Consider the following 19,248-nt stretch of genomic DNA (forward strand, 5'->3'; position numbering starts at 1 on the left):
ATAATTCAGAGTTGGGCTTTACACCTTTGGCTGAGGCACGGTTCCTTGGTGTGCATCTTTGTTCCTAGGATGCAGCCCTTTGGGTTACCAGGGCTTTGCCATCTCCTGGACTCCCAACTTTTTCCCTTCCTGTGAAGAGATTTTAAAAAGCACTTTAGCCTTTGCCTTTCTTACAGATCTGCAAATGTTCTGGCGGGCAGAAGTAGCCCCCAAAGCTAGGTTCACTTGTCTTGATGCTGATCTATAGATCTTCATTCTGGTAATGCTTCATTATTTTGTTAGTTCTCTACTCCCTTCAATAAGATGATTTTAGATTTCACCCAGCTTGTCTATTTCCTCAGTAGGAGGACTGGTTCAAATGACCTAATGGCTTTACCTGCTGCAGAAATTCTAAAATTTTATTACTGTTTTCTCCTTTCTCATTCTGTTTACTGTTATGGCTTCCTATTTAAAAAATAATCCTTTAGGGGAGCCTGGGTGGCACAGTCGGTTAAGCGTCCGACTTCAGCCAGGTCACGATCTCACGGTCCGTGAGTTCGAGCCCCGCGTCAGGCTCTGGGCTGATGGCTCAGAGCCTGGAGCCTGTTTCCGATTCTGTGTCTCCCTCTCTCTCTGCCCCTCCCCCGTTCATGCTCTGTCTCTCTCTGTCCCAAAAATAAATAAAAAACGTTGAAAAAAAATTTAAAAAAAATAAAAAATAAAAAATAATCCTTTATTATTATTTCCTGGGGGTACCTGGCGGTAATGGGTTTTTAGCTTTCTTCTTTACAGATTATTTTGGTGATATTAAAGAAAATTAGAATCATCAAATTGGTGTAGTGTCTTACTTAGAGTAGCATATCTGAAAATCAGAAATGAGGTAGGTGAAAAATGACTTTTAAATAACCACATCTAATAAAAAGTATATGAGGACTTAGAATAGATACAGACTTATATATAAATACACACACACACACACACATATATATATATATTCATATGGGCTGGAAAGCTGGTAGCTGCTAACAAAATATTTTCTGTTTGCTGTATCCTGTGCTATATTTATGTTTCTAACTCTATTGTGAAACATAAGTACTTTTTCTTTTTTTTTTAAATTTTTTTTTTTTTTAATTTTCTTTTTTTTTATTTTTGGGACAGAGAGAGGCAGAGCATGAACGGGAGAGGGGCAGAGAGAGAGGGAGACACAGAATCGGAAACAGGCTCCAGGCTCCGAGCCATCAGCCCAGAGCCTGACGCGGGGCTCGAACTCACGGACCGCGAGATCGTGACCTGGCTGAAGTCGGACGCTTAACCGACTGCGCCACCCAGGCGCCCCAATAAGTACTTTTTCTTTAAGAGAGAAAGCAACAATTTTAAGTTGTAAAAACAATTTCCACTTCATAGTCTCCTTAACAAAACATGTTGCTTAAAGGAAAATGTGGTATAGATAACTTTGTGTTCTTAAAAATATCCTATGTTATTTACATGATTATAGAGATACTGAATTTATATTATGACAAATATTTAAAAGTTTCTCTTGACAGCAGTACCTTATTAATTTTTTCCATTTTTAATTAAAAAAATCTGGGTAGCTAATGTTGATAACTGCCACTTAGGAAGCAAATAAAAATGATAAACACTCATTATTCCTGAAACAATTCTTTCTGGGACCATCAGGTCTTTTTCTAAGTACTGTTATATTTAATTATGGGTCACTGTTAATCAATCCAGAAGTGCTTCTTCAAGCTGGTGACTGTCAACAATCATTATATATTCTTAAAGAGGTAAGCATTCTCCTTTATTTTCTGTCAGAATTTCAGTGGTGCATTTAAAATGTACAAGGTAGGGTAGAGAGGGCAGTTTGTTTTTGCAGATGTATTCTTTCATCTGAATTCAGTAAAAATGAGAAATGGTTACCAAAATGAATCAGTTAATATCATAAAGAAATTATTCCATTTGTTAATCAAAATAGATATAATTTTTTTGTATTCCTAGTAAATGCCAAGATCTCAATTAGGTACTTTATATGCATAGATGACATCTTCCCAGCACCTCTAAGAGGTTAAGTACTATTTTTATTTTGCTTTACAGATGAGGAAATTGAGGCTAAGAGTTGGTAAGTATATTTCCCAAATATGCGACCAGTAAAGGGGAAGCAGTGTTTTCAACCTAGATCTTTCTGATTCCCAAAGCCTATGTTCCCCTTATTCTCCTCATTACATTCCTTTCACAGGGAAAACAGATGCTAAGAAAGTAACTGACACTCTTCAGACGAATTAACAACTAGTGGGTCCTGGTCACCAATTTCTGTGTGTGTGTGTGGGTGGGGGGGAGGTGTCTCCTTCACACAAACAATTCTCAGCAACCAGCAGCTGAGTGCCCCTGCAATTCAATTCAATTCTGCATATAGCAGAATTGCATCATAGCATCAAGTCCCTGCATATAGCATCACGTCCCACAGGTGGAGGGCTCAGTCCTACAAGACCATGCCCCTCCTCACTTCAGAGGCCAGCTGCAAGTCCAGGTTGTCACCTGGGCTTCTGACCGACTGGCTATAGATTGAAAGTTTCAATAACCCCTCTTTGTGTTCAATTAATTTGTTAGAGTGGCTCACAGAACTCACAGAACCATTTTACTTACTAGATTACCCATTTATTATGAAAGAATATAACTCAGGAACAGACATGCAAGAGATGCATAGGGCAAAGTATGGGGAAAGGGCACGGAATTCCACACTTGTTCCACGTATGCCGCTCTCCTCAGATCTCCACGTGATCACCAACCTGGAAGCTCTCCAAGCCTTGTTTTTGGGTTTGAACAACCAAATGGAGGCTTCATTACATAGGCACAATTGATTAAATCATTAGTGATTGAACTCAATTGCTAGCCCATCTTCCCTACCTGGAGGTCAAGGGGGTAGGACTGAAATTTCCGACCCTCTAATCACATGGTTGGCTCCCCTGGCAACCAGCCCCCATCCAGAGGTGGGGGTCCTGAGCCACTCCATTAACATAACAAAAAGCACCTTTCTGGCTCTCCTCACTTAGGAGATTCCAAAGGGTATTAAGAGTTCTGTGTTGGAAATGGGCGACAAAGACCAAATATTTATTTCTTAATATAAATCACAGTATCACAACAACATTGAATAAAAAGAGAAGCTAATGAAAAGGCTCACATCCAAAGTTTAGCGTTTGCATTGGTTTTTTCCTTCACATTTCATCTACTGATTTGGACATCATGGGTAAAGTGACTACATAGGAATCTGGTAAGTTTCCATCTCTGGAATCATTTCTTTGGTAGACAGGCAACAGTCTGCTTAGCATTCTAGGGACTGTCCCCGCAGTTCAGATAGGCAAAGGGGATTCTTGAGGTATTTCATCACCATCAAAATGTGTGACAAATGAAGAGTGGCTGAACCACTTCTAGAAGAAATGAATCCTAGGAGGGGCAGGTAGGCAGTGCTATGAGTGTTAAAGCCTTGATCTTGGGAGAATTGGTTCTATTATCTCTGACAAAAACCCAGTGTCCTCTTCTGTACTTCCGGGTGTCTTTCTTGTTAATACAAGATTCACACTACATAGCTCTGAAAGTTTCCCCTACGTTATTACCCATATCTTAGGAAGGAGGGATAAAACACACAGAAAGAAACACAAGGGTAACATCACTTACAGTTTCATTTAAGGTGGGCTCCTGTCTTCTGCATTTACCCTCCTGATCATCTCATTTTGGGAGTCACCTAAAGACCACAGGATTAAACGAAAATGGTTGCCTAGGCCACAACGAGGGGAGGAACAAAAGATGGAATCTGACAAAAGAGGCAAACATGGAGGCAGGCAATAGTAGGGACATGGGATGACAGTTTTAATGAGGGACAAAGGCCCTGCTTCCTCATCCACCTTCATTATTTTCTCAGAGACTTTTTTGATGAATCCTGATGTGGGAGGATTTGAATGGTCTCTTCCTCTTCTAGAGACAAAGCAGGCCAGCCTTTCTCCCAAGACTCTTAGCACAGAGCTCTTTTCTCTCTCCTTCTTGCCCTACTCCAAATACTTGGTAATAAATATGGTAATGGATAATAAACTGAACTAGTCCCTCCTTGGGAAAAATAATTATAAGCTGGACACTATAAAAGCAAGTATTTTTTTTTTAATTTTAAAAGTGTCGATCTGTATGCATTCTATTTATTTTTTCACAGTCTATGCAGCTTTTATTTCAATCAGAAAGTAATCATATATATATATATGTATATATACTCACACATATATATACACATATATATATGTGTATATTTATAGTCTAAAGATAGTATAAAAGGTGAATAAAAAGGCCCACAAGTCTAGTTGGGGTGGGGACAGAAGAGTGGGCTCATCCAGTATTGTATCTGGCACCTCAGGAGGAGGAACAAGGACAGAATCAAACAGAGAAAGGCTTGAAGGGCATAGGGCAGGCAGGAAACTGCCTGGCAGGCTGAGCCTGCTCACCACAAGGCAGGAAGAGACCCTGAGACCACTCATATGGCCAACCTGGCGTGGACAGGCCTAATGCAGGCCAAGAAGAAGCCAAGACCCAGCCTGGATTTTCTTTTAGCACGTTCAAACTTCCACAGTGCTGTCCACAACCCCTGAGAAGAGCTGGCCCTTGGAACATGGCCAGCCCTGTCACACTGCATTGCTGATGCAGCAGGGTCTGCATGCAGATCATCTCATTCATCTCAGACCCCAAAAGACCTGTCATAGGATGTGCTGGAGACTTTGGTCTGGTCTGGCATCAAGATGACTTTCAGGGCACACGTGGTGCCAATGAGGCTTGTTAGGATCAGCACCTGCTACCTAGACTTGATGTCTCATATGTGGATGAGGTTCTCTTAGATGCCACTGACAATGTGGCCATTCATTGTGCCAATACAGTAGATGCTGCTACCGACATCTACAGGATGTGGGTGCAGTTGAGGGTCCAGATGTCCCAGATCTTGATTATCTGGTTAGAAGCCACTGTGCATGTAGCTCTGGATGGTGACCAGGGCCTGCACCCAGGAGTTGAGGCCTATGAGCATCTACTTTAACTTCAGTTCAGTGCCCATGATGTCCCACACCTAGATGTCCTTCAGGGAGCTGAAGAGGATGCTGTATGAGGATACCAGTGTGTATACCAATTGTCTGGGCTTGGATCATGTTCACCATCTGCAGGTTCTGGATGTCCCACATGATGTACAGTCTGCTGAGCTACCATAAAGCCTGTGCCTCTGGAGGCAGAGCATCAGCACAATGCTGTCATGGCCCTCCAGCATCTTCTGGCACTTGTAGGTGGCACAAGTGTCCCACAGGTCACCCGTGGAGCAGATGTAGAGACACCAGACAGGGCCTTGTTGGCCCACGCAGGTTCTTTTGCACTTGAAGATCTATTGAGGGTCATAGGATCCTAGGATGCCCACGTTTAGCCAGATATTGATGTAGGATAGCTCGTCACGGACGTGTCCCTCCAGAACTCCATAAGGTCCTCTCCGAGCCTGGTCTTAATCCAGGACATCAAACTTGAGTTTACGCTCTTCTCTAGCTGGTCAATCTTCTGTGAAAGCTTGTCCAGCATGGAGTGCAGAAAATGATCTCCTGGCCCTTTCAGGTCAGCACCACATGTATCTTGTGGAAGCCATCAGCCTTTTGCTGCAGGAACTCCTTCATGTCCATCTCATACATGTCCTGATTTCTCAGGAACATGCACCTGTACTTAGAGTGGGGCTACTTGACATACCTGTATTCCTTGAGGGGTCCTCCAGGTTCATCTGGACGAGGGGCTGGCAGCTAGGGCCACTGGAGCACCACACAGACCTGCAGTCACAGCAGCCCTTGTGATCCTTCCAGGCACTGAGCTTGGTGGCAAAGAGGCCCCCACAGGAGGTCTACCTCAAAGAGGGTGGGCTTCCTGCCAGCCACCCCTGGAGAGCTATGTCTGCAGAGAATGAAGAGCTCCTGGATCTATGCTCCAGTGCAGTTTTGTTCACTACCGCCATCAGCTTGGTGTTGTCCACAGGACACTTCTCTGACTTAAGATGAATCTTCGATAAAACATGTGCCTCTATGTGCTGATCACAGGGTCCCTGAACACACCGCAGCAGAGCTGGCTACAGAGCTTCACTGAGGGCTGCTCAGCAAACACTAGCGGCTCCAGCTCCTCCTTATACTCTGGGAGCAAGAAGGTGGAGCACAGGGACAGGCTGGACTCAGAGCGCGGGCAGCTGGAAGAGATGGCGGCGCACGATTTGGATTCAGACTGCAGGGTGGTGGTGGGGGCACGCTGTCTTCCTTATCCCGAGGGGAGCAGGTGTGGGTGCTGGAGGAAGAGGGCACCGTGTGGTGCTGTCTGTGCACGCAGGTCTCATTGGCTTTTGCAATGGTAGTGACAGCTGAAAAGGTGGGTCCCAAAATCTTCTCCATTCTGGTCGTCCAGTGAGGTCTGAGGTGGAAGGGTCGTTAGGCTCCACAGAGAAGCAGGGACTTTTGCCTGACCTCATGCTCATGAGCAGTATCTCACTCACGTAATGTCTCCCACCGGTGGCCACCAGAGAGGGACAATGCCACTGTCCAGCTTTATCAGGCCCCCTTGGCTTCCTCCCTAGAAAGGGATCTGTGTGCATTTTACAATATAGCATTTTCAAAATGTTTATTAGCCACATCTACTAAGAGAATCAACAAATTAAATTTGGTATCAGCAAGTTACATATATTCTCTTGTATATAATGTCATGATAAATGTTGCACATTGTAAGAGCACAGGCACTTTCATCAATGACTTGAATTTTACAGACACTACACTCAGTTTAAATGACGGTGTTGAAAGATCTTTGAGGTCTGAATTTCTCCAGTGCTCACTGCCAGACTACTGAGACGCACAGCAAGGGAGAGTGAATAGTCAGCAGGGTCAAGGGCTGCAAAAAGAATGAAGAAGATGAGCACGGAGGAAACGCAGTTGGATCTATAATAGGGAGGAATCCATGACCTTTGGGAGAGCATTTCAGTAGCATAGTGGAGAAGGAAGTCGGCTTGCAGTGCATTACAGAGTAATTGGGTAGTGGAAAAGAGTGCATGAGACTTCTCTTTATATAGTGTAGCAGTGAAAGATGACACGGAATGAGTTTGACAAGCTAGCTGGGCCAAAATACATTTAAAAAAAAATATTGTTAATAGGCAGAGCAGGAGGCATGGGTGAGATGTGCATCTGTAGCAGAGTTCGGGGGTGTGGAGAGAGAGAGAGAGATAGAGAGAGAGAGAGAGAGGCACTAGCACAAAATTCCCACTAGCAGATGCTCTATCTAATAAGCACTTACCCTTAAAGGAAGTTTCCAAAATTGCCTCATTTTTGTAGGACTCAAAAGAGTTTTAGAGCATGAAACACAGACATTTGCCCTGGAGGGGCTTGTCATTTAAAAGCAATACAGTGTACACAGAGACAATGAAATGGAGTTATCAGTTAAGCACCTTTCAAAAGATGTTAGCCAATACAGTCTAACCATAATAAAAAACACTGAATGACTTTGTTCAATTTATTCACATATTATCCATGTTAGGTAGGTGTTATTATCATTTTGCACATGAGGAAAATGAAGCTTAGGCAGGCTACAGGCTAAGGAAGTTCTTAATGTCTCATGGTTAACCAATGATTTAAGACTAGTCTCTCATTACAAGCTAGGATCCCAAGCTGGTAACGATCAATAGAAATATTGAGTGAAACTTGCAACTTGAAATCTCAAATGAGAATTGAACAATGTATCTTACGATGTCTGCATCTTATTTCAAAATATTTTGGGATAGGCACACATGTCTGCACATGTATTCGTGTGTGTGTCTCCCTGTGTGAGTCTGAGTTACGTGTTAGGTATCACCAGTTGCCTGGTTGCAATGCATACTCTAGCAGAAAGGAGGGGATAATCAACATTTACTAAAACAGGATGTAATCCAGAGACAGCTGTTATAATCTTTAATAATCTAATTCCAAATAACACCAGATTTTAAGATATTAGCATAATGAAGGACAGAGATGGATACTCATTGGTGAAATTAGTGGCTTGTTAATTAGATAATGGGTGTTGGAAGCAGGCATCCATTAGTGAGATTAGTAACAGTTGAAGACCGTGAACTGACTGAAATACTCTAGAAATACTCCCTGCCTCGCCATGAGTCTAGCAAGTCACCCTTTATTGTTAGAAGTTGGAAGCTTGATCCTTGACAGTCCAGATCCAGCCAGTCCAGCCAGATCCAGTCCAGATCCTTTTTGTCCAGCCATCTCTTTGGAGTGTTGTGGTTGACTGCTAATGCTCACAAGGCTAACTGAATTCTTCTAGAATTTTCTCACATCTGTTGCAAAGAGATTTCACTGGGCTTACAGAAAAGGTTATATGATTTATTGGAAGGTCTGCTAATAAATGTTAATTTAATTATGGTCTGTATATATGAAAAATTTTTGTTGAATTCTTTTACTAAAACCTGGAAATAAGATTGTATGGAAATAGTAAACTCTCACCCACTTTCAACTCCTGGTGTCCACTATTATCTATTAAAATTAACTTCTTTGTTTTTAACCAAATTGGCTTAGGTCAGTTAGACATTTATTTCTGTGAATTTCCTTTATAAATTCCCTTTCCAACTTTTAGAAAAAGCATTTCTCACGTTATTATTATTATTTTTTTTAATTTTAATGTTTATTTATTTTTGGAAAAGAGAGGGTAGGGGCAGAGAGAGAGGAAGACAGGATCTGAGCAGGCTCTGCACTGTCAGCACAGTCCAATGTGGTGCTTGAACTCATGAACTGTGAGATCATGGCCTGAGCTGAAGTCGGATGCTTAACCAACTGAGCCACCCAGGTGCCCCCATCGTGTTCTTAGTATCTCTACCCTGATGACCTTGTCCCCAGACTCTACCTGTCTGCCCTCCAGCTTTACTGAGAATACAGATGCAGTCAGATGGACAGTCCTTCTGTTCCCCTTATCTTCCATCATCAAATCCTCCAACCTGCCTGTATCTGCCTTTACCTTTTGTCTTTCTTCTTATGACAAGGGAGAGAGTGTAGCTTCGCTTGTGAAAGGTGAGCCTTTCCATTTAAACTTAGTATCCTGTCTTGCTTTGCTGCTTAAGGACTTCATTTCTGTGGTTTATTCACTCTCTTGTGAACCAATTTCTCCCTTTCTGTTAGATTATTCACACTAGCATACAAAATGCTCTAGCATCTTCTACCCTAGACAAAACAAAACAAAAAAATAAAACTTGTCTTGATCCTTTTAAGCAATCACTTTATTTTTATATCCCTATACAGTAAAAATACATCTTTACTGTTTTCACTTTTTATTCTTTTAAAATTATTAAATAATTCAAACAGAGAAAAGTTAGGGAATAATATAATACATGCCTATGAATGTACACAACTTATGTCCATCTTCATAAACTTTTAATGGTTTTCTATATTTGCTTTACCTTTTAAAGAAAAATGTTACATCAGGGTGCCAGGTGGTTCAGTTGGTTGAGTGACCGACCCTTGATTTCAGCTCAGGTCATAAGTTCACGGTTCATGAGATCAAGCCCTGCATTTGGCTCTGCTCTGACAGCACGGAGCCTGCTTGGGATTCTTTCTCCCCTTGTCTCTCTGCTTCTTTCTTGTGCACACACACACTACATCTCTCTCTCAAAATAAATATTTTTTAAAAAGGGAGAAATGTTATAGATACAATTGAAATCCTTCTCAAATGCATATTCTCCCATCTGCAATGGTAAACATTAACCAGAATTTTGTGCTCATAATGCCTATACATGTTTTTGTATATTACTACTGCACAAATATATATCCACAACTGAGAGTTACACTTTATTCTCTACTGATGGATGTTATACCAATTTTCACCCCACCAACAGTAAATGAGAGATTTATTCTGTTTATTCTGTTATATACTGTTCATACTGTTATTACTTTATATTCATGACAACACTTGAATCAGCCTTTTTTTAAAATGTTCATTTATTTGTGAGAGATAGAGACAGTGCGACTGGGGGAGGGGCAGAGAAAGAGGGAGACACAGAATCTGAAGCAGGCTCCAGGCTTTGAGCTGTCAGCACAGAGCCTGATGTGGGGCTTGAACCCAGGAGCCGTGAGATCATGACCTCAGCCAAAGTCAGATGCTTAACTGACTAAGCCACCCAGAACCCCCTGAATCAGCCTTTTTAATTTTGTCAAACTGGTGAGTTTGAACTGTTATTTCACTATGATTTTAATTTGCATTTACCTGACATCTAGTAAATTAGGGCATCTTTTTATATTTTTTTTGGCCATTTTTTAATTGCCTATTCATCTTTTGCCCATTTGTCTTAACATCTTGAATGAATAGATGATCATTTCTCCCTGCTTTATAATGCCACCTCTATCATATACTATTTCTTGGATCTCTAAGTTGTTTCAGTGGTTCAGTGTTTTATTTGTAGAATTCCACATCAAGAGCACAAGACCCTGGAGCACCTGGTGGCTCAGTTGGTTGAGCATCCGACTCTTGATTTTGGCTCAGGTCATGATCTCACAGTTGTGAGTTGGAGCCCCACATTGGGCTGTGTGCTGACAGTGCAGATCCTGCTTGGGATTCTCTCTCTCTCTCTCTCTCTCTCTGTCTCTCTCTCTCAAAATAAACAAATAAACTGAAAAAAAAAAAGCACAAGATCCTACTGTAGCTTCATAAGAACTCTTAATCTCTGGTAGAGCATCTCCTCCAGTACGTTCTTCAAAATACGTGAAGACATTTTTACTTCTTTGTGCTTTCATATGAATTTTAGGGATTTTATGTCAAGATTACGAAAGCCTGGGAGATTTTCATTGGAATTTATTTGGCTGTAGAGACAAAATTGGGCAGAAGAGAAATATTTATCTTGAGTCTTATCTCTAAACATGGTATATATCTCACTTCTCTATCCTTAAACATGGTATATATCTCACTTCTCTCTAGTGCAGTCTTATCAGGCTTCTTTCTCCACCACTCCATTGACTCTGGTTTGGTTTTCAAGATCATGAACAACTTGCAACTTGCCAAATCTAATGGTCACTTATTTGTCCTTTTCTTACTTGACTCTTTGGTGGCCTTCAGGGCTTTGTAGCAGCTTAGCTTTCCTTTAGTCCCAGTTTAGAGGTCACTTCCTCAGAAAGTTCTTTCCTCATTATTCAGTTTAAAAAGCCTGAATATGTCACTGTCACACAGTGACATAATTCATATTGCTTTATTTTGATTCTCTGCAGAGTCCTTATCTCTATTTTATATTGGCCTTTACCAACCTCCTTGACTTACACCATTTCCCCTTGTTAATTATGCTTTCTTTGATTCCTTAAACACATCAAACTATTTTTACATGGAGGCCTCATACTGCCTTTTCCTTTCTCTCTAGAGCTCTCTTATCTTAAAGATATTTGCTCGACTTTCTTTTTCTCATCATTTAAATCTCTATTCAACTGTCTATGAACTCCCATTCATCATCACACCAACCCAGTATATTATCTTAAATGTTTGGCTTCTGATTGACAATTATTTTATTAAAGTGTTTGCTTGTTTACAGTTAATATCTCTGTAGTCCCCTACCTCCATATGTGCTACACTAGAGAAGTAACCATGTTAATTTATACACATTAATACCAGAACACCACCTGGTACCAATTTGGTGAATAAAATAAGTCACTCTATAGCCTAAGACATAAAATTCACAATTGTGTATGAAATTAAAGCACCATACCTATGAACTGACATTAAAAAAGGATATAGGTATTAGATCTAGGAAAATAAATTATTATAGTTGACATATGGCTTTGCTAAATTAACAAATAATTCTTTAAAAATATCATTTGGGGGCACCTAGGTGACTCAGTCGGTTGAGCTTCCAATTCTTGAATTCAGCTCAAGACATGATCCCAGGGTCATGGGATTGAGCCCTGCATCCAGCTCCACACTGAGTATGGAGCCTGCTTGATTCTCTCTCACTCTGCCCCTCCCTTCCATTTCACATAGGCATGCACACTCTCTCTCTCTCAAAAAGATATTATTTGGATGGATTAAATACAAATTGTTATATACAGATGTTAAATAATTTCTAAATAAAATATAATGTGAAATATCATAAATATAATATTTATAATATAGATATTATGTAATAAATATATAAATACATAACATTATATAAACATAATATATTTATATTAAATATAAATATATTTATATATTACATAAATATAAACATAAATATATAATAAATATTATATAATATTTATATTATAATATTATGAATCTAATATTATATTATAAATATAATATTTATAATATAATATGAATATAATATTATATTATAAATATTATATTTATAAAATAAAACGTACACAAGTATTATATCTGCTATTTCTAAAAATAATCAAGGAGATTAGAGAAACAAAATTAAGGTAAGAGATTAACCTGCAATGAAATGATTATCCAAACTTCACATAAAATGGTTGGAAAACTTATTTCTAAACATTCTAACAGCCACTCCAAAGAAAAACTTTAATCAGTTACATGATTCATGCTGTCCACAAGATAAAACAGGACAGTACATTAGGGTGCCTGGATGGCTCAGTCAGTTAAGTGTTTGACTCTCGATTTCTGCTCAGGTCATGATCTCCAGTTAGTGAGTTCAAGCCCCGCATCCGGCTCCTCGCTGACAGTGTAGAGCCTGCTTAGGATTCTCTCTGCCCCTCCCCTGCTAGCTCTCAATCTCTCTCTCTCTCAAAATAAATAAACTTTTTTCTTTTAAAGGACAGTACATTAGAAGAGGCCTGAATATTCTCGTAGCTAAGCCTGGAGAGACTTCTCCCATGAGTTGTTATAAAATATTCATCAGTAATATTTGTACAGCTAATAAAATGAGGTGTGCCATTGAGCTCTTCCTTATAATGTTCTTCAATATATGCTAAAGACTTATAGCATGGCCCAGAGCAGTTGAGTAAAATACTGCTATGAAATGAAACAATCACATGGTCTGGTTCTTCAGCTTAACAGAAGGTCTAGCAAGAAGGCTGGATGGCAAATCCTTCAGGCAACCCTCTGTAAAATGTCATCTTAACAAGTGATCATCTAATAGGTACTGTCCAGAGGAAAATCTGAAGTTATACTCCATTCCATACACCTGAAGAGCAGGTATTTTGTGTTATTGGACCAGCATGACCCATGTGCAATAACTATTGGTTGAACTGGGAATAAGGTTAACATCCTTTTGTGAAGTCCAAGCCCCTAATGAGGATACATGTAATAGAAAGCTGCCTCCAGAGAGGGAAAAGTCAAGATTCCTCTCACAAAGCAGTCCTGGTTCTGCTCTGACACAGAATGAACGGGTACCCTGGCCAGGGTTCTATACCACAGTCCATATCTATATAGTCATGATCCTATTTTCTGGATGCATTCTTTACTGCAAGACTGGAGCTAAGCTACAGATCAGATGCTTCTTCACAGAATCAGACTTACCAGTTTCAGAGATCTTGGCTTCAGTTAGCTCCGCAGGTCCCTGCCCAGGTGTCCCATCCTGGAGACAGGCCTTCCTCAGCAATGTGAACTACTCCTGGTTTCTGCAGGCTTAGAAATCTATCTCCTTTCTTCAAAGGTTCCTTGGCCACACCTGGGCTATACCACTGGTTTCTCTAGCTACCGCTGTCTAGCACTAGTTTGTTCATTTACTCAACAAATATTTATTATATTTCTCAGGGTATCACATCTTGAGGCACATGGTGAATATGCTAATTCTGGGATTCCCATTAGATGACCAAGTTGTACTGTATGTACAGTTGAATAAACAAGTATGAGGTTGTGAAGACAGGTCAAGTCTGAGAATTAGGTGTATATCTTTAAGCCATGAGGTTACTTAGGAATGCGAATGGACAGGTAGACAGAATATTACCAAAGTCCCATTTTAATTTGAGCAACATCGAGCGCTTGGTTGGCTTCTGCCTCTGTCAAGTACTTCTCTGCCCCAGCAGCCATTTTCCTGCCTAAAACAAGCCTCCAAAAATCCCTAGAGATAAGTTACACGGGTCTTCTATCCTAGGTTACCTCATTTATTTGCTTTATATCATACGTACTTAATACATGGGAAGACAGAGGACAGAAGCAGTACTCCAAAGCTCTTAAAACCCCAATTCAAATCTATATATTTACTCCTTGACCTCCCTGCAATATGATTCTCCATGATCAGTTCCCTGTTAGGGCTTTTAAAACTAGAAACAAGACTCACCAGAAGTCCTTCTGGGTTGTGATTATCCTGAGTTTTGTACCTTTTTAATCTCTCTTCCTCACATTTGATAGGTGGTGGTAGAGAGCTTGCTAATTGTTTTCCCATTACTAATGCTGGAAGAAATATCTCAGCACTTTAAGCCATGCAGTCCAAAGTGTACACTGACGTTCATATTTGGCTCTACTGCAGGGCACAAGTCCCTACAGAACAGTGTCTTTGCTTGCACCCAACAGGGTGTGACAGTATCCTGCAGAGGCAAGTTGCGGAGTGTGGCAGAAGACACTGTCTAAAGTAGAAAGAATTAGCAAAAATAGTTATAACTTGAGCATTAACCATGTGGCAGACGCCCTTCTGTGTTTCTTGTGTCGTTTAATACCGCGTTCTTCAATGGGGGTGTTATCGCCCCCTGGGGGCATTGTGGAAATTCGCAGAATTGTTTTTGTAGTTAATAGTGATTTGTGACAGGGCCAGGGATGGTAGACTTCCTGCAAGGCAAGGGATTGTCCCACATAATAAAGAACTGACTTCACGCAATTTTCACAGAAGTGTCTCTAATGTCCCATGGCTATTTCTAGTTTTATAATTTTATAAATTTTTAAGCCTAGACCCTACTATTGTTTTTGCATTTAAACAGAAAGTAATTTGAATTTAAGCAGTTCTAAGATACAGACATTTCCAAGACTGTGTCTATCATATAAATTAGGAGAAGATGAGAAGATTGTACTTTGTTTTATTTGGAACCTTATCGACAGTCTTTTACTATTTTGGACATTGTGTCTCTGCCTGCAGTATGTGGCTTATGGTTATTATAGCTGCTGCATTAATGGTAATTCTGTGTTTATGTGCAAGAATGGGGCAATTTATTATATCTTCTAGAATAATCACATGGGAGCATTTGCTTATTGACAGATGTTATTATATTGCAAATTACCTTTTTAAAAATTTCTTCTTTATATTACAATTAAGGCATTACATTAATTTAAAAAAGAATACCCTGGTAGATAGCATTATCTATGAAGTTCATTTCAGGATTTTTAAGAGGATGTTACTAAATATTTGTAATACAGTGGGCTGCATTGAAAACTACCGATTTTTCCTCATGACAGCCTCATGAGGCAGGGGACTACAGTTTCCTCCATTTTCAAATAAAAAAAATCGGCACAGATTATTTAAATAACTAGCCTTGGTCACAGAGCTGGTAAGTCAGGGGCCAGAATTTGAACCCAACACTCTGGATCCCAGAGCTATACACTCTTGAGCACTATTTTTCTGTTTCTTATCACAGGAAGCTAATAGAAATATCAGGCAAAAGAGGGCAGAATTCTGGACAGGTGTTGAGAGGCAGGGAGTGTGTGCTTCTTAAAATGCAGATGAGTGCACAGTCTCCATGCAGAGTGAGGGGCTTGTAGCAGGCCTGGTAAAAGTTACTGAGAGACCTGCTGGCTAGTCTCAGGGGTTTCAAGTGAAGGCAAAATTGGCCTGCTGATGCCCATTCTGAGTGACAGGAGTAGAGCTGGGTGGATTATTGTGAATTCCAAGGTTCCTGCTATGGACGACCACGGATCCATGATCTCTGCATCCCACCAGGAAAAAAAAAAAAAGGTGGACAATCCACTGATAGTTTTGAACTCATGACAGTGAACTCATGACATGTGCCTACTGGAATCAATATTATTCTCTGGCACATTCAATATTCAACTTTTAGCAAGCATGTAGTAAGCATGTAGCAAAGTAAGTCTTTGCTAGACTCCAGAAAAGTTAAAGAAAAACTTCATTCAAGTTCCCTTACACTTTCTTATGCACGTATTTAAAAATCAGACCAGCAAACAACCTTGATTTTTTTCTCAGTCTGAGTTTATCCACATATTTTTTTTTTCCATATGCTAATACCAATGGGCTGAATTCCTTCTTGGTTGATTGAGAATTTCTCTTTGATTTAAAATTGACAGGGGTGCCTGGGTGGCTCAGTGGTTAAGTGTCCGACTTCAGCTCAGGTCATGATCTCACGATCTGTGAGTTTGAGCCTCATGTTGGGCTCTGTGCTGACAGCTCAGAGTCTGGAGCCTGCTTTGGATTCTGTCTGTGTGTCTCTCTCTACCCCTCCTCCACTTACTCTCTGTCTCTCTCAAAAATAAAGCATTAAAAAAAATTAAAATTGATTACTGAATCTTGGAAATCAAAGAAAGTTTTCATGTGTAAACACAATTCTTTTTTTTTAAAGTGGGTCAAAAATGCTCGGTGTGGCCTTACTAGATCAGGAATGGTATGTTAGAATTCTGCCTGTCTGGATTTATTTTGTGCAAGCCTCAACTGCCCTGCTTAAGTTTTCAGTTTTCCAGAAACTTCTTAAGATGGTGATGAGTAGGGTTCTAATGAGCTGAAACCTTCTTCCTCAGCTACAGTTTTGACAGGTTGTCTCTAGCTGGAAGAGACTCTTATTGAGGTTAAACAGAAGAGATGCAGCATGCAGAGAAATCTGTAGATTAGTGTATTAAAATGTATCTGCCTCTTCTATTTTGAAATAACTGTTCATGGCAGTTCTTGACCTATTTGTTGACAAATCACTCCAGACTAATTAGATAAGAGGCAGCTGTATGCACACTTTAATTGGCTGCTCTTGCCCCAAAAACTTGACCAAAACTTTTCCTTGACTCACTACTGTGAGCCTAATATTGCTATAAATCTCTTAATGCATTTGAACTTTGTGGGCCTTTTAAAAGCCATGAAATAGATATATATGCTAAGTGAAAACATCTTTATGTATCTGTAGGATAGGATTAAAAGAGGGAGAAATAGATAGCAGTAGATCTCAGATTGAGGTACTGTGCCAGTGCTAAGTTTATCTGCGGCATTTTTGCCTACGTAAAGAATACTAACAAGGCATTAAGATTACTTGTTTATAATATGTTTGGGCACCAATACAGGAGCTGGCAAAGATTATTAACTTTTAGGAATGAGTGATAAACATTTATCTTACTTTAGAATGTGAAGAACTGAAACCCTTTTAAAAATCTGATCCCAACTTAGAGATGGCTTGTACTTTCTTGGATAATTTTATTTATTTATTTATAATATTTATTTATTTATTTAGAGAGACAGAGGGAGAGCGTGCAGGGGAGGGGCAGAGAAAGATTGGGGAGAGAATCCCAAGCAGGCTCCATGCTGTCACTACAGAGCCTATTGCGAGGCTCGAACTCACAAACCTTGAGATCATGACCTGAGCTGCAACCAAGAGTCAGATGCTTAACCCACTGAGCCACCCAGTGTGCCTCTCTTTTGATAATTCTTAAATTAGCTATTTGGAACTTGGAAACCAGTTGTTTATAATACTATGTGATTTTTTTAAAGTGTTTTTTGTTTTTTTGGTTTTCTTTGAGAGAGAGTGAGCATGCATGCCTACACAGAAGTGAGGGAAGGGCAGAGAGGGAGGCAGAGAGAGAGAGAATCCCAAGCAGGCTTCACACTTTCAGCACAGAGAGCCCCATGAGGGGCTCAAACTCACGAATTGTGAGATCATGACTTGAGCCAAAATCGAGAGTCAGACGCTTAACTGACTGAAACACCCAGGCATCCCTGTGTGATTTCTCTTTCTTATAGTCCAACACCAGAGGTCAAGGAACTTTTTCTCTTAAGGGCCAGACAGTAAATAATTTAGGCTTCAGGGCATCACAGTGTCCCTATGATAATCACTCAGGTAGTAGTGCAAAAGCAGCCATAGACAGTACCTAATACATGGGCATGGCTGTGTTCCAAAACATATTCTTTAGGGACACTGCAATTGAAATTTCATATGATTTTCATGTTACAAAATACTATTTTTCTTTTAATTTTTCCATTTATTTAAAATTGTAAAAGCCATTATTAGTTCACTAGTTGTACAACAACAGGTGGCAGGCCATGTCTGACCCCTGAGCAGCAGTTTGCAGACCTACGATAAGCACAGAAGCGGGCTGTACTTACAACACTAAAGAACGTAACCAAATATATGTTAAAATACTTGAGACACTTGACGTTTGTACAGAAAAAAAACATTTTAAGTCTAATCAGAAATGTCAAGGACACATCTGTTACAAAATGATCTAAATCAAGTTGGCTCTGCATTATCAATGGATATATTTCTACTGGTATATGGGACAGAGGTTATTATTTATCATTTGTTGTAGGTGAGGGAGGGCTATCCATCTCCCACTTCCATATCCAATAGGCAGGTTACAGGGAAAGCATATCTTACATCAGATTCTGCATATATATAAACACCACTTAGTAAGTGGCACAAATGTAGTTATCACCCTGTCCTTGCAATCTCAATGCAATGCTATTCTCAGGCACCTAATACCCTTCATGAAATGTACACTGCAAAGAGAAATTCCTAAATTCCTAGATAACCATTAGAACAGAATTCTGTTAATGGCAAAATGCAGGACATAAGAGAACACTCGTCCAAGAATGTCACTTTAAGGGTAAGCTATGGGGTGATCATATTTATACCCCAGTGATTGCCGAGGTACACATGGTATTTCTAGGGAATCTATATGTCTTGAATACCTCTCGTTTCACCATGGAAAAGTCATTTCTAATATCTCTTTTGCTAATTAACAAACCCTCTAATGCTGATAGGAATAGTTAAAAATACTCGCAGTGGCTGCCTCTGGAATACGGGCTCGTGATTAGCACCACTCAAATACTAACCATCCACCCATGCAGTGAGCCTGAACAGGGGCCATTAAATACAAGTTAACATTCAGTTACGATTAAAACTAACATACGTACACACCACAGTTTCTATGCTCAAGTATTTAAATAGTAATTTTAATTAGTAAATTTAAATAGTAAATTACAGACAATACAATATTCTTTTAGGGGACTACCACGGCAAAAATGATTCCTTTTCCCCTTAGCAGTCTATCCTCTGAAAACTGAGAATAGGGACTCTTTTCAAACATGGTTTGTACGGCTGTCCATTGGAAGGGGCAAGGAAAATTCTGGGTGGGAGCGAGGACAGAAGT

General features: G+C 40.0%; 1 pseudogene; it reads right to left on the bottom strand.

Annotated features, from left to right (window-relative positions):
* Nucleotides 1-4,562: 4,562 nt before the first annotated feature.
* On the bottom strand, nucleotides 4,563-6,445 carry LOC131513461 (E3 ubiquitin-protein ligase TRAF7-like; annotated as a pseudogene).
* Between the last annotated feature and the right edge of the window lie 12,803 nt (nucleotides 6,446-19,248).

The sequence above is a fragment of the Neofelis nebulosa genome, chromosome 6, assembly GCF_028018385.1.
Source record: "Neofelis nebulosa isolate mNeoNeb1 chromosome 6, mNeoNeb1.pri, whole genome shotgun sequence".
Taxonomy (NCBI): Eukaryota; Metazoa; Chordata; class Mammalia; order Carnivora; family Felidae; genus Neofelis; species Neofelis nebulosa.